The sequence below is a fragment of the Piliocolobus tephrosceles genome, chromosome 5 (assembly GCF_002776525.5).
Source record: "Piliocolobus tephrosceles isolate RC106 chromosome 5, ASM277652v3, whole genome shotgun sequence".
NCBI lineage: Eukaryota > Metazoa > Chordata > Mammalia > Primates > Cercopithecidae > Piliocolobus > Piliocolobus tephrosceles.
In genome coordinates, this window is record NC_045438.1 from 135,896,985 (window position 1) to 135,910,269 (window position 13,285).

The 13,285-nt window shown below is 40.8% G+C and overlaps 1 long non-coding RNA gene across 1 annotated transcript; it reads right to left on the reverse strand.

The window, feature by feature from the left end:
* Positions 1-3,775: 3,775 nt before the first annotated feature.
* LOC111528127 lies at positions 3,776-13,014 on the reverse strand. Its single transcript, XR_002726874.2, has 2 exons — positions 12,155-13,014; positions 3,776-6,293 (listed from the first exon to the last, which is right to left on the reverse strand). It is a non-coding gene; the product is annotated as an uncharacterized LOC111528127 (long non-coding RNA).
* Between the last annotated feature and the right edge of the window lie 271 nt (positions 13,015-13,285).

Sequence of the window (13,285 nt, forward strand, 5' to 3'; positions counted from 1 at the left end):
TGTAGATGTAATACACTCTTTAAAAGCTTCTTACAGGATAAGCCATCATATTTTATTGGTTGGAGGAGCACATACAATCACAGAGAGACTAATAGAGGCTTGAACAGTTGACATTGCTGAACACCTGCTGGATGAAAAATCACCACAAGAATGCATAGTGCTGGCATTTTCCAATGATGCAATAACTTGCCAAATGAAAGATTTAACTGCAAACATAAAGACTGAGTTAATATGTCATCTAGGCCGGGCGCGGTGGCTCATGCCTGTAATCCCAGTACTTTGGGAGGCCGAGGTGGGTGGATCACGAGGTCAGGAGATCCAGACCATCCTGGCTAACTGGCTAACACGGTGAAACCCCGTCTCTACTGGAAAAAAAAAAAAAAAAATTAGCCAGGCTGATGGCGGGTGCCTGTAGTCCCAGCTACTTGGGAGGCTGAGGCAGGAGAATGGCGTGAACCCTGGAGGCAGAGCTTGCAGTGAGCCAAGATCTCACCACTGCACTCCAGCCTGGGTGACAGAGTGAGACTCCATCTCAAAAAAAAAAAAAAAAAAAAAATATGTCATCTAAAGATTTGTACCTTAGCCTTACAAAGGGACTGATCTACAGATGGCTATACATCCTGCTTTGCTTTCATTTGTCAGGTATCGGCACCAACTGACCATTGATGATCTTCTTTTATGTGAATTCTGGGCAACAGAGGTTTTGAAACATTAAAAGTGTTATATGACTTTTTTGAATCTGGTGGTTTATCCTCCACAACTGTGTTAACTGTGTTAACATTTGCACTGATGGTGCAAAAATGGTGGATTTTATCCAATGGTGGGTAAAATGACTGGTGTCTTAGCACGAATTAAGGCAATGGCACCAAATTTGATTATTAGTCATTGTATTCTTCACTACCACACATTTGTAGTAAAAAAAAAAAAAAAAAAAAGAAAAAATCAGTTTTACTAAAATAGTGTCCTTGATGAAGCTGTAAAAATTATTTTTTATTAAATCTCAACCCTTAAGCACATTTAAAAAATATTCTTTGTGACACAATGCGATGTACCCATAAAACACTGCTACTGCATGCTGAAATGTAGTTGTCTCTAGGAAAAACACTTGTTTGAGTTGCAAGCTGAATTAGCCACTTTTTCTTTTCTTTAATGGAAACACCATCTTTTCACTTGGAAAAAAAAAAAGTGACAGAAAATTGATTATTCAGACTTGGGAATTTGGCAGACATTTTCTTGAAAATAAACAGTGATACTATCACTTTAGGGAAAACAACTAGTTATATTTGTTGCCAGTGCTAAAATTTAAGCTTTAAAAGTAGAAGTTGGAATTTTGAAAAGATTGTATCTGCTACTGTGGGGCACTTAGAACTTTTTCTGATATCAGCAGCAACAGTAATGAATATAATATTTTTTTGAGACAGGGTCTTGCTCTGTTGTCAAGGCTGGATTGCAGTGGCATGAACAGGGTTCACTGAATGCAGCCTCAACCTTATGGGCGCAAGTGATCCTCCTGCCTCAGCTTCCCAAGTAGCTGAGACCACAGATGTGCACCACCACTCTTGGCAAATATAAAAAATTTTTGTAGAGATGGGGTCTTGCCATCTTGCCCAGGCTAGTCTTGAACTCCTGGGCTCAGACAGTACTCCTGCCTTGGCCTCCCAGTGTGCTGGGATTACAGGCATGAGCCACTGCAGCCAGTCTGAGTTTTTGATATTGCATGAAATGTTTGAACATTTTGAATACCTGCATAATTCAGTAAACAGATATTTCCTAATGACCATGTAATGTTACAGAATCTTACATGAGTAAAAATCATTTCAAAATGCAAGATAGGCCAATAGATTTCAATGACTTCCTGTTGTTTATCCCCTGAACCAGAAGATTTACACTCACCCTAGATTCTTACCATTCCCCCAACCCCTTCATTCTATTACTCATACTTAGTGTAAATTCCACCTCCCAGACAGCAGACAGCTCTGAAGTGTATGCTCTCCTGTTCATTACCATTTCTAATGCCCTCATTCAGAACTCTGGCAACTTACTTTATAATGTCAAATCTCTTACATAGAGTAAGAGGCCACTGCCCACCTCTTCAGCTTACCTCATTTCACCGTATTGTCTAGCAAGCAGATCTTATTATAGCTTTTTTCTTTCTTTTTTGTTTTTTTTTTTTTTTAGACAGAGTCTCTGTCGCTCAGGCTGGAGTGCAGTGGTATGATCTCCGCTCACTGCAATCTCCAACTCCCACCTCCAGCGCTCCTTTCGCCTCAGCCTCCCAAGTAGCCGGGACCACAGGTGCACGCCACTGCACAGGGCTTTTTTATTTTTGTAGACAGTGTTTTGCCATGTTGCCCAGGTTGGTCTTGAACTCCTGGGCTCAAGTGATCCACCTGTTTCAGCCTCCCAAAGTGCTGGGACTACAGCCACCGTGCTCAGCCTATTATAGCTCTTTTTTAAAACAAAACAAAAACCAAAAACAAACATATTGATTCATGACTCCCTACCTTTGTATTCACATGGTTTCCTTTGCCTGGAATGTCCCCCTTCTTCTACCTGCTTGGGAAATTCCTAGCTGTATCTATTAAAATTCTATTCAGATATCTTTTTCCAGGAAGCTTTTCTTAACCTAACTCATGCCATTAAGAGTTATTCGCTTTATTTTTCTAGGCTATCTTCTATTTGTTTCTATTGTTGTACTCATCATTCTGTAAGGTATTGGGACTCTGTAGAATTCCTGTTACAAAGTTACTTTTTGGTTTGGTAGTATTTACTTACATTGAGCAATTCCATAAGAAACAGGCCTGTGAAACTCTCTACTGGGTTTCCTAAAACAATATTGTTGAGAGATTATTTAATGATCTAGCTTTCTTTTTATAGGGACTTACCAGAGAAATATATTTCTGGTCTTATCATATTAGTTACTCTTCAGATTTGTTTTAGAAAATAGTCACCATTAACACCTTTTAGAATTGGTTGCTGGAAAGTTACCAATCAAAATTGTGTTCCACCTCTAGCAAGCATCTAAAATTTTATGATCTCCAATTAGCCTGAGTTTAGACTCTAGTGAGGCATCTAGCTTCACAAAAACTGAAGTCAGGGATAGTGAGTTGTCCCATATTAATAGAGAGCTGGGAAGTGCTGAGGTGCAAAAACTTCACCTGAAATGGCTGCTTTTTCTAAATAATAGTAGTAAAACTGTTGCTCTCTGAAGATGGATAGGTGGATGCTGTTTGGTGTTTGCAAAGCTTAGGGAACCCTGTGGTTGAGATTTTTTCCAATACATGCATTTTTTTTTCCTTTGCAAAGGGGCTGCTGGATAATTGTCAATTTTCCCAAGAATATAACTATTTCTTTTATTGTTTAAATGGAGTTAACAGTTTATCTACAGTTTCACTTTCTGCAGTTTCAGTTACCCATGGCTTAAAAATATTAAGATATTTTGAGAGAAAGAGGAAGAAAAAGAAGTGTCAGCCACGTAATTTTTATTACAGCACATCGTTATAACACTTCTATTTCATTATTAGTTATTGTTAATCTCTTACTCTGCCTAACTTATAAATTAAACTTTATCATGGGTATGTATGGGGAACAAAAACGTAGTGTATATATGGTTTGGTACTACCTGCAGTTTCAGGCATCCACTGAGGATATTAGAACATATTCTCTGCAGATTAAGGGGCAATTATCATATGAAATTTTTTTCTTTCTGTGTACACACATGGTGTCATAGTCCATTTTGTGCTACTATAACAGAATATCACAGACTAGGTAATTTACAAAGAACAGAAATTTATTGGTTTACAGTTCTGTAGGTTGAGAAGTCCAAAATCAAGATGCTGGCATCTGGGAAGGGCTTTTTTGTTGCATATCACACAGAGGAAGGTGGAAGGCTGAGAGAGCGCGCGAGAAGGGGCTGAACTCACCCTTTTATAACATCACCAATCCCACCCTAATCACCTCTTAAAGATTCCACCTATTAATACTGTTACAATAGCAATTACATTTCAACATGAGTTTTGCAGGGGAGAAACATTCAAACCATAGCACATGGGTTAGGTGAGAAATGAAGAGTGAGGTATACAAGAGCATCCAGAACCATACCATATAGATTCCAGCTGTTTTGGTGTAGAAGCAGCACAAATGTAGAAGCTGCATTGTTTCTTGATAAAAGGGCCCTGGAACGATGACCAGCTATACAGTTTCCACTGGAGGAAATGCAGATCCGCTTGTATGACTTTAGAGTATGAAATATAAAGATCTGGAGTCTGTTGCATGTTTTTTTCAGGACTAGTGTGACTATATTATGGATAACGAAGGAAAGGAGCCTCCTTTGAAAGAAGCATCTAAATTAGCGATGGGATCCTCATTTGGAGGATGTTAGAAAATACTAATCAATGTCTCTCATGTTCAATGGAGCTCCCATTTTTATCAGTTTTGTGAAATTATTATTTATTTGAATCCACGATGAGTCTCAAATATACCCAGAATAAAATAATTAAGAAATGAAACCAAGACTCCTAATGCTTTGAATGTTCATAACATTCGAGAAAAAATTGAGCCTGGGCTATGTAATCAAAGTCTAGGATTTGTGAACCTAACAAGGTTCCACTGTCACCTGTTTTCAAGAGAGTGCTGAGAAAAATTCCAATCTATACCTTAAACAAGTAGGTTAAATGATTTAAAGAAATTAGCCTTCAGAAGACTGAATTTTTAATGATCTTTTTTACTTGGAAAATGTGCCTTTTAAATAAAAAAAAGTGCTTGCTTATTATAAAATCTCGGTTCAAAGGTAAATACTATGTTCTGACAAGTGTAAAGTAAGTACAAGCACATGTGAAAATAACTGTTAACAGCAAATGCTTAAGAAGTGTTCTTGTTTTCTAAAATAAACATTTCCTGTTCCTAAAAAGTTTCTGGATCAGAAAATAGAAAAATACAACTCTAGTTTAATGGAGATATGCAATTTGACTGTAGACCAATAACTGTCATTAAACAACTTCAAAAATCCTTCTAGATTAGTAATGTGTAGAGGAGTCTTAGAGGATTACTCAGCAAAATAAATTCAAGGTAACAATACTAATCTAAGTTTCTTTAATATTCTTGATCTGGGTAAACAGTTTCATAAATTAATTTTGTGAATTTTGAGTTTAAAATATGTCCTGCTCTAATTTCACCATGTGTAAAATAAAAAGGCAATCATGGTATTTTGATCCATATAAAACCACACCTCCATTTATAAAAACAGACTTTTCTTGGACAGTTGAACAGTTATAGAAAAATTGAACAGGAATTACAGAGAGTTTCCATATGTCCCCTCATGCCCTCTTCTCTCCAGTTTCCACTATTAGTAACATCTTGCATTAGTGTGGTACATTTGTTAAAACTGGTGAGTCAATATTGATACATTATTAAGTAAAGTCCATAGTTTGCATTAGGGTTCACTCTTTGTGCTGTATATTTTACTGGTTTTGACAAAGGTATGACATGTATCCACCATTACAGCATCATTCAGAATAGTTTCACTGCCTTAAAAATCCTTTGTGCTCCACCGATTCATCCAGCCCTTGCCATGGACCACTGGTAACCACTACCTTTTTACTGTCTCCATGGTTTTGCCTTTTCCAGATTACCATATAGTTGGACTCATACGATATGTAATCCTTTCAGATTGGCTTTTCCTTAGCAATATGCATTTAAGGCTCCTCCATTATCCGGAGATGTTTTTAGTTGTCACAACTTGGGTAGAGGGATCAGGGGTCAATGCTACCGGCATCTAGTGCGTGGAGACTGAGGTAGCTCATGAACATCCTACAATGCCCAGGACAGCCCCGTACAATAAAGAATTATTCAGCCCCAAATGCCAACCATGCTCGAGGTTGAGTAACCTTAAGAGTGACATGTGGCATGAGAAATGTGGCAGTTCTGGCTTATGTTGTGATATTCTAGATTCATACATTTCCCTGAGCAGAGAATCTGAAATGCTGAAAATTTTTCATTTGATGGCCTTGATGCTTCCTTTCCTGACCACTGTAAAGAACGAAGAAATACTGAAGGTGGTGGGTTTTTTTCCTGTTTGTTTCGAAATGAAGTCTTGCTATGTTGTTCAAGCCAGTCTCGAATTCCTGAACTTCTGGGCTCAAGTGATCCTCCTGCCTCAGCCTCCAGAGTAGCTGGGACTATGGGCATGTATTACTGCACCCAGCCTTCAACGTGATTTTTTTTTTTTTTTTAATTTCATTCAGGTGACAAACTCATGCTGAGGTTCCCAATTTTTGTCTCAGAGCTAGGATATTCTAAATTTGTCAAAAAAAAAAAAAGTGAAGAAATATTAACTTTCTATGAAACACTCTAAATACTAACAAAGAGCTTGGTGAATTCTCCCACTTACCTGTGTCCCATCTGCGCTTCAGTTGCATATATATGAGCGAGAGAGAGAGAGAGAGAGAGAGAGAGAGCGAGAATCTTATTCTGTCACCCAGGCTCCAGCGATCCTCCCTCCTTGGCTTCCAAAGCACTGGGATTATAGGGATGAGCCACTGCCCCCAGCTCAGTTGCTTATTTTGCATTATTTCAAGGCAGTGGAGGCAAAACACTCAACATCAATTTCTCACAGATCAACATCACATCTTGGAGTAAAACAAACACATATTGAAGGTATTTTAATGTATGTTTTCTTGAACTTCTTCTGACTAATAGGGGAAATATTTTCATTAATTTTTACCAAAGATTTCTGGATCATGTAAATGTATGTTTCTATTTGGGTAACAGTTCACAGTATGTTGTTATTTCTCTGTTCATTTATTTATTTTCATCATATACCTCCTAGAGTAAGATTTAATTTGATGGAAACATTTTGTGGATTCTGCTGTAATTAATGCACATAATAGCAGTCAGTAACAGAATTTCTGTAAACCTGTATTTATTAATTATCCCAATACCTTCTCTTCATTTTGCTGTTGATTTCCATTAAGTAGATTAAATTGTGTTCTTAAAAACAGAAATTCATTTGTGTATGGATACAAAACAAAATGTTCCCAAATTCAATCTTGGATGTGATGCTCTAAACTTTAGAAATCCAGTTTCATCTATTTTGGATTAATTTCTCCTGCTTGGAGGTTGACACACTGTTCTACATCTATCAAATGCATGATTATAAAATTAACCATTTTGTACAATAATTAAATGAAACACACACACACGTACTGTAAACTGTACAGCACCATCTCTGTCATAGTTTTAAAAGGCACTTCCAGATGACATAAAAAATGAAGAGCTATTTATTAAGAATCTATTGATTTTTTATCTCCAATTTTGTGTGTGTGGGGTTGTTTTTCTTTCACCCTAGTTTTATCCAATTTGAGATTCATGAACAAGGTATCTCTAAGTGAAAGAGCAGAAGGTATAATTATTAGTTATTTTATAAGACTTTGTGAAGTCTTTGGTATGGTTCTAAAAACTAAAAGTGTATGTATAAAAATAGTTTTGCAAGTCAAGTGGTTTCTAATTCTTTGCTTTCAACAAAATTGAAGAAGAACCTTATACCTGAGTTGTCAGCTGACAGATTATTAAAAATATTATTTAATAATAGTCCATTATGTGAGTTTTGCATATGACTAAGAAGAAATTTTAAAAATGGGGTCAAGTTGCCTCAACAAGTCTTTATTTTCTCATTCATTTATATGATCAAGATTCCTTAGTTCTTTCATGTTAAATTTTTAAAAATTGAAATAATATACAGCCCAGATTCATTAACAATAAGTAACATTTGTCAACATGAAATTGGGAAAATAAAGTCCCTATCCATCTCATTAAGAGATGCATTTCCAGTTAAATTTTACCTTTACAAACTTATACTTTTATTTACCAAAATGTGTATTACAGATTGAGCATCCCTCATCAGAAAATCTGAAATGCTCCAAAATCTGAAACTTTTTGAGCACCAATATGATGCCAAACGTAAGTACTGTACTTAACACAACTTTGTTTCACACACAAAATTATTTTAATATTGTATAAAATTACCTTCAGGCTATGTGCATAATGTATATAAGAAACATAAGTGAACTTCATGTTTAGACTTGGGTCCCAGCCCCAAGGTATCTCATTATATACATACAAATATTTTAAAATCCAAGATAATCTGAAATCCGAAACACTTTTGGTCCCAAGCATTTCAAATAAAGCATATCCAATCTGTATTGACATTATTTTGATCTCTAACAGTTGGTAATCCTATCTTAATCCATATAACTTTTTTTTTGAGACAGCATCTCACTCTGTCATCCAGGCTAGAGTGCATGCAGTGGCATGATCATGGCTCACTGCAGCCTCGACCTCCTGGGCTCAAGTGATCCTCCTACCTCAGCCTCCCAAGTAGCTGACACTACAGGCAGGAGCCACCATGTCCAGCAATTTTTTTTTTTTTTTTTGTAGAGATGAGGTTTCCCTATGTTGCCTAGGCTGGTCTTGAACTCCTGGGCTCAAGTAATCCTCCTGCTTCCGCCTCACAAAGTGCTGGGATTACAGGTGTGGGCCACTGCACCCAGCCCATATAACTTTTTAAACACTTGGAACAAGAAATTAAAAATTCAGTGTAAGAACATATTTTGTTGCAAAGAAGCATAATAGGTGGCTCAATAAAAGATTTCCAAGAACAAAGAAAAAAATTATATTAGGATGCAACCAGGGTTGAGAACTCAAAAAAAAAAAAAAAAAAGAAAAAAGAAAAGAAAAAGAAAAATTCTGCAGGGAGGGGGAGAATAAAAATATGGATTCAAAGGGGGAAAAAAAAGAGCAATGTAAAATTTCCAACCATTAAGAAAGAGGTTTGTATATTTTTAAAATTAATGATAATGGGTGTCAAAACATTATGATAGATTGAATTGAACATATGAGAGATTAACAGTTTTACTGTAAAGTGTTAATATGGAGAATATGTTGGAAATCATATTTTTTTGCAACTATTTGGACACATGTTGACAATTTTAGGTCTATCTAAGTCTATGGGAAGAGGCATATGACATTTCACAATCCTTGTAGGAGAGATGTGAAGGGAAGACCTGAGCTATTCTTTCTCCTTCTTGTGTTATCCCAATAGGAAAATGGACTTATAACTGGAGAAGAGAAGCTAGGTGTCAGAAGAGACATGATGGAGTGGACATTTCTTTCAGTCCTTTACCAGGAAGTCCTCTCAAACTGAGGAGGAAAATACTAAGGGAGAGACACAGTAGTCTTGAAGCCCATGGCATTCTTGAAGACCCACCTCACACCCCAAATTACCAAACCCCAAAGCTCTCCTCAGCTCAGTAGGCTGTCCTTTAATTTTCAGCAACTCTTCCCCACAGCAGAAGAATCAATTTTTCTTTTCCCTCATAATTTGAACCCCTCCCCCTAATTTATTTGAAGATGAAGATATTACCTTGTTTTACTACCAGTGAAAATACAATGACTTGAGAAGAGAAAATGATCTGTGTGAAGCCAGGGCAGAAGTGGAAACTGTGGGCCCTCGAATAAACCATTAGTCTTATACTTGAAGCAGGATAAATAAATGCCAAACCCAAGGCAGAAACTAGAAACATGGAGGAAAAGAGGCATAAATGCCTCACATTAGATAATTACATTCCAAGAAATCTTTCTTGCAGCAGTTACTTTCCTACAATGACCAACTTCCTCTGACTCCAAATTTACTCCTTAGGTACACTTGGGTTAGATATTCCTTTGACTATCCAATCATACCACTGTATATTACAATTTACACATGCATACACGCTCACCTAAAGAGTTTTTTTTTTTTCAATCGAGTCTGGGACCTGGTTTCCCTCCATTAAATCACTGATGAAAAATTTAGTAAATCTACGGAGAGAGTTTAGTAAGTGTAAGAAGACTTTGCTCACTGTGTGTGATATTCCAATAGATTCATGTGTTCTACACACAGGGATCTCTTGGATATAAGGGAAGCATTTCTCAGGTGTCTGGGTGAGTTTCTGGTCACTAGCCAGGTTCCTGGCTCAGCTTCCCAGGTCTCTATGAACAAGCAGAGGGCATTCACATCCAGACCAGGCTCCTGGGGCTCAGACCATAGGGGCTGGGCATCCCTAGTAGACCTCACATTGGGCACTGAGACTCCTGAAAAACTTGTGCTGTTAATTTTGCAGTTCTCCATCTTGACTGCTTCTCAGACTGACCACCAGTTGGTGAGCTTTCATCAGCCTTCTGCCTCGTCTCCTCTGACCCAAACAGCAGCAGGGACTCACTTGCATGCACTGGTCTCATAGGCAGTAACTTTTAAGCCACATCCTCTGTCTACCAGGCTAAACTTGCCTGCCTGACAGGCATACTCCTTCCATCCTCTATCCTACATCTGTGAGCTACCAACTCTGGCCCTAGTGTGACACTGCCAGAATGTTGTGTACTTCATCTATTTAGAGTGGGAAACCCATGAGGCAAACTGTAGAGGCCCTGTATCCTCACTCCCTTTCTGCTCAGTTTTTTCACCTGTATTATCTCAACTTCACTCTACTAACCAGAGTACCAAGGAAAGGTAGGCTAGCAATTATGTCCATGATGACTATAGCGAAGCGGAGAGGAGACGACTTATGATCCTTTTTATGCTGGATTCTCTACTGAAGGCATCTGATGGCTTCTGATTTCCGTGGTCTGAGAAGAAAGTCCCTCTCCACCTCTCCCTCCTTACTCTACCTCAGGCTGAGGGGCTCAGGCAACCTTTCATGTTGCATATGGCATAGGTATGTCTGCCTCACTCCAGAAGGGACCAGCCAATAGCCACCTACTTCTGAGGTCTAGTGCCCACAGACCTGGTGTTCATAAATTTAAGTTCTAGATTTAGGTCTCCTTTCCTGTAGCCAGGTGATCAGTGACAGGCAAAAATCAAGATCCCAGACTTCCAGAGTAACCTCATCAAGACTGAGGTAACAGCTCACATAGCTAGTGCATAGACAGATGCAGGTTACATGGAGTCTGAATCTGGTACACATTTGGAGGCTCCCTTTGGGACTGCTGGGAAACGTGAAACATGGGATTTCACTCACAGTTGTGCTCACTATGTGTGATATTCCTATAGATTCGTGTCTTCTACACACAGGGATTTTTGATCATTCTGAATTGTTGATTCCCATAAAAAATGAATACATAGTCATCATAGCATATGCTGCATTACTGAATATATATTTATGAGAGTCTCCAACATATCTTTACACGTCTGAGGAGTGGAAGAATTTCCCACAGATTAGCTTCTTGTTCCCCACATTTCAAACCTCATTTCTCTTCCACCTCTGGCACTGGGTGTGGTACGGCTCCCTAGTGCTCCATGCCAGAAGAAGTGGCACAGGGGTAAAGTCATTTCTGGTGAGGGGAGGGGGATTTGGAGAGAAAAAAGAAAGAGGGTTGCCGGGGGTATACAGGGAGGGTTAGGAGAAATTCTGGAGATATGGTCCACTCAATGGAGGCACATATAACCAAGCTGAGAAACGACATAGTACACAACAGAATCGGGAGATGTGAAACCCAGACATCAATCTTCACCTGGGCATAGAGGAAATACTCAGATTTCCAAGCAGATTCTAGGTTCAGAGGAGAGCGCGCTTGGTTGGAAGCGCTGGTCTTGCAGGATGGGGTGGGGGCGTTAATGCAAACTTCTGGTCCAGCAGAGGTAGAAACAGACCAGATGTAAGTAGCAGCTCAGAGGCAGCGGACTTGAGGGATGAAGACGTGAGGCCCAGAGGGTGGTGCCTGGCAGAGAAAACAGCTGCCGGACACCAAGGCCACCTCGGGTTAAAGGGAACAAGTTGTAGCCAAAAAAACACGGTGAAAATAGGAAGAATAAGAATATCACCTGGAGTGTTCTCCTAAGACCCTCCCCAAGAACCTGGATTCTTTAACAATCCCTCCAGAGCAGGGACACTCAGAACACATACATCTCCCACAAAGTAATGTGTCTGAAGGCCTGGGCAGACCCTTCTCCCTCCCCTTCTCTCTCCTCCATGGGCCGGCCCGGAGGAGGGTCAGGGATGAGAACTGCTCTCACTGCTGTCCCCCACCTCACCCCAACGAGAGAGGAATCTAGAGGTCTGTATCCCTCCTTCACCACCCCGCCCGAGCGCCTTCTGGAAAACACAATCACCGTCCCAAATCTCACCCAGCAACTGCATCCAAGCGCTTTCTCCAAGTGTTCTCGGGGAGCCGCCGGAACTCTTCTTCCAGGCAGGCGTTCCCGGACTCTGTACAGTAGGCACCCCGCCTTGGGGTTTTGAGCCGCAGTGTCTGCCTCTGTCCAAGTATCCAGGCTCAGGTGCAGACCTTTCAGGGCCGGCGGCGGGAGGTGCGGACGGCGAGGACCCCCTCAGGCGTACTGCCCCTCCCCGGGCTGCCGCGCCAGAGAGTTTGCATCCTTGGGAACCGCGGACGTGCCAGGGCGCTCCAGTTCCGCGCGCCTCAGACGCTGAGGCTATGATTGGCCTGGCTGAACGTCAATCAGGGGTCGGCGCCGTGGAGGCGGGAGTAAGGCCGCAGGAGGAGCCTGCTTAACTCCCTGCGGGGTTATTCTCCGCTTCTTCTAAGGTAGGCAAACGCTCCCGAGTCCCTAAAGGGGGTCCCCGCGGCGGTCTGAGATGTTCGGCCCCAGGTCGTCGCGCCTTTGCGCTGGCTGAAGTAGGAATTGGCTCTGGAGAGTCTGCGTTGTTCCTGGTCCCAGGGCCGTGGTCCCGATACTGCGCTTCCAGCTCCGCCAGTCAAAGTCCCCAGGCTCCGTCTTCTCCCGCGTCGCGCTGGAGAAACACCCTCAAGAGAGAGTCCCAGAATGACTGCTGTGGCCCTGCGAACTGACTGCCACCTTCCAGGACTCTAGCCCTGGATCCTTCTAACCTTCCCGCCCCTCAGTGCCCCAGGGAGGCTGCTATGCCAACAATTATTCATCAGCCGGAAGAAAAGGAGGTGCCAGTGTTAGGCGCAGAAGAGGGTTGGACCAGAAAAGCTGGAGAGGGGCAAGAAAGGAAAGAGGGGGAAGAGGGAAGGCGGAAAAAGTGGGGAGGGGTAACAGCTCGGTCTTTTCCTCTAGGGTAGTTTGTCTTCTCTCGTTCCCGCTCCCTCTGCTTCTTGCCTCAGTTCCCCACTCCCACCCGTGCACCTCTGCGGCAGGCGTGTGAAAGAAGTGGGAGGGAGGAGCTTTTGGTCGGGATGTCTGGTCCTCCAGACCCCACAGCCTTGGCTGAGTACTTACTTAAGCCTACTCCAACTGACTTGATACGTGAGAATCTTGACCAGTCCATTG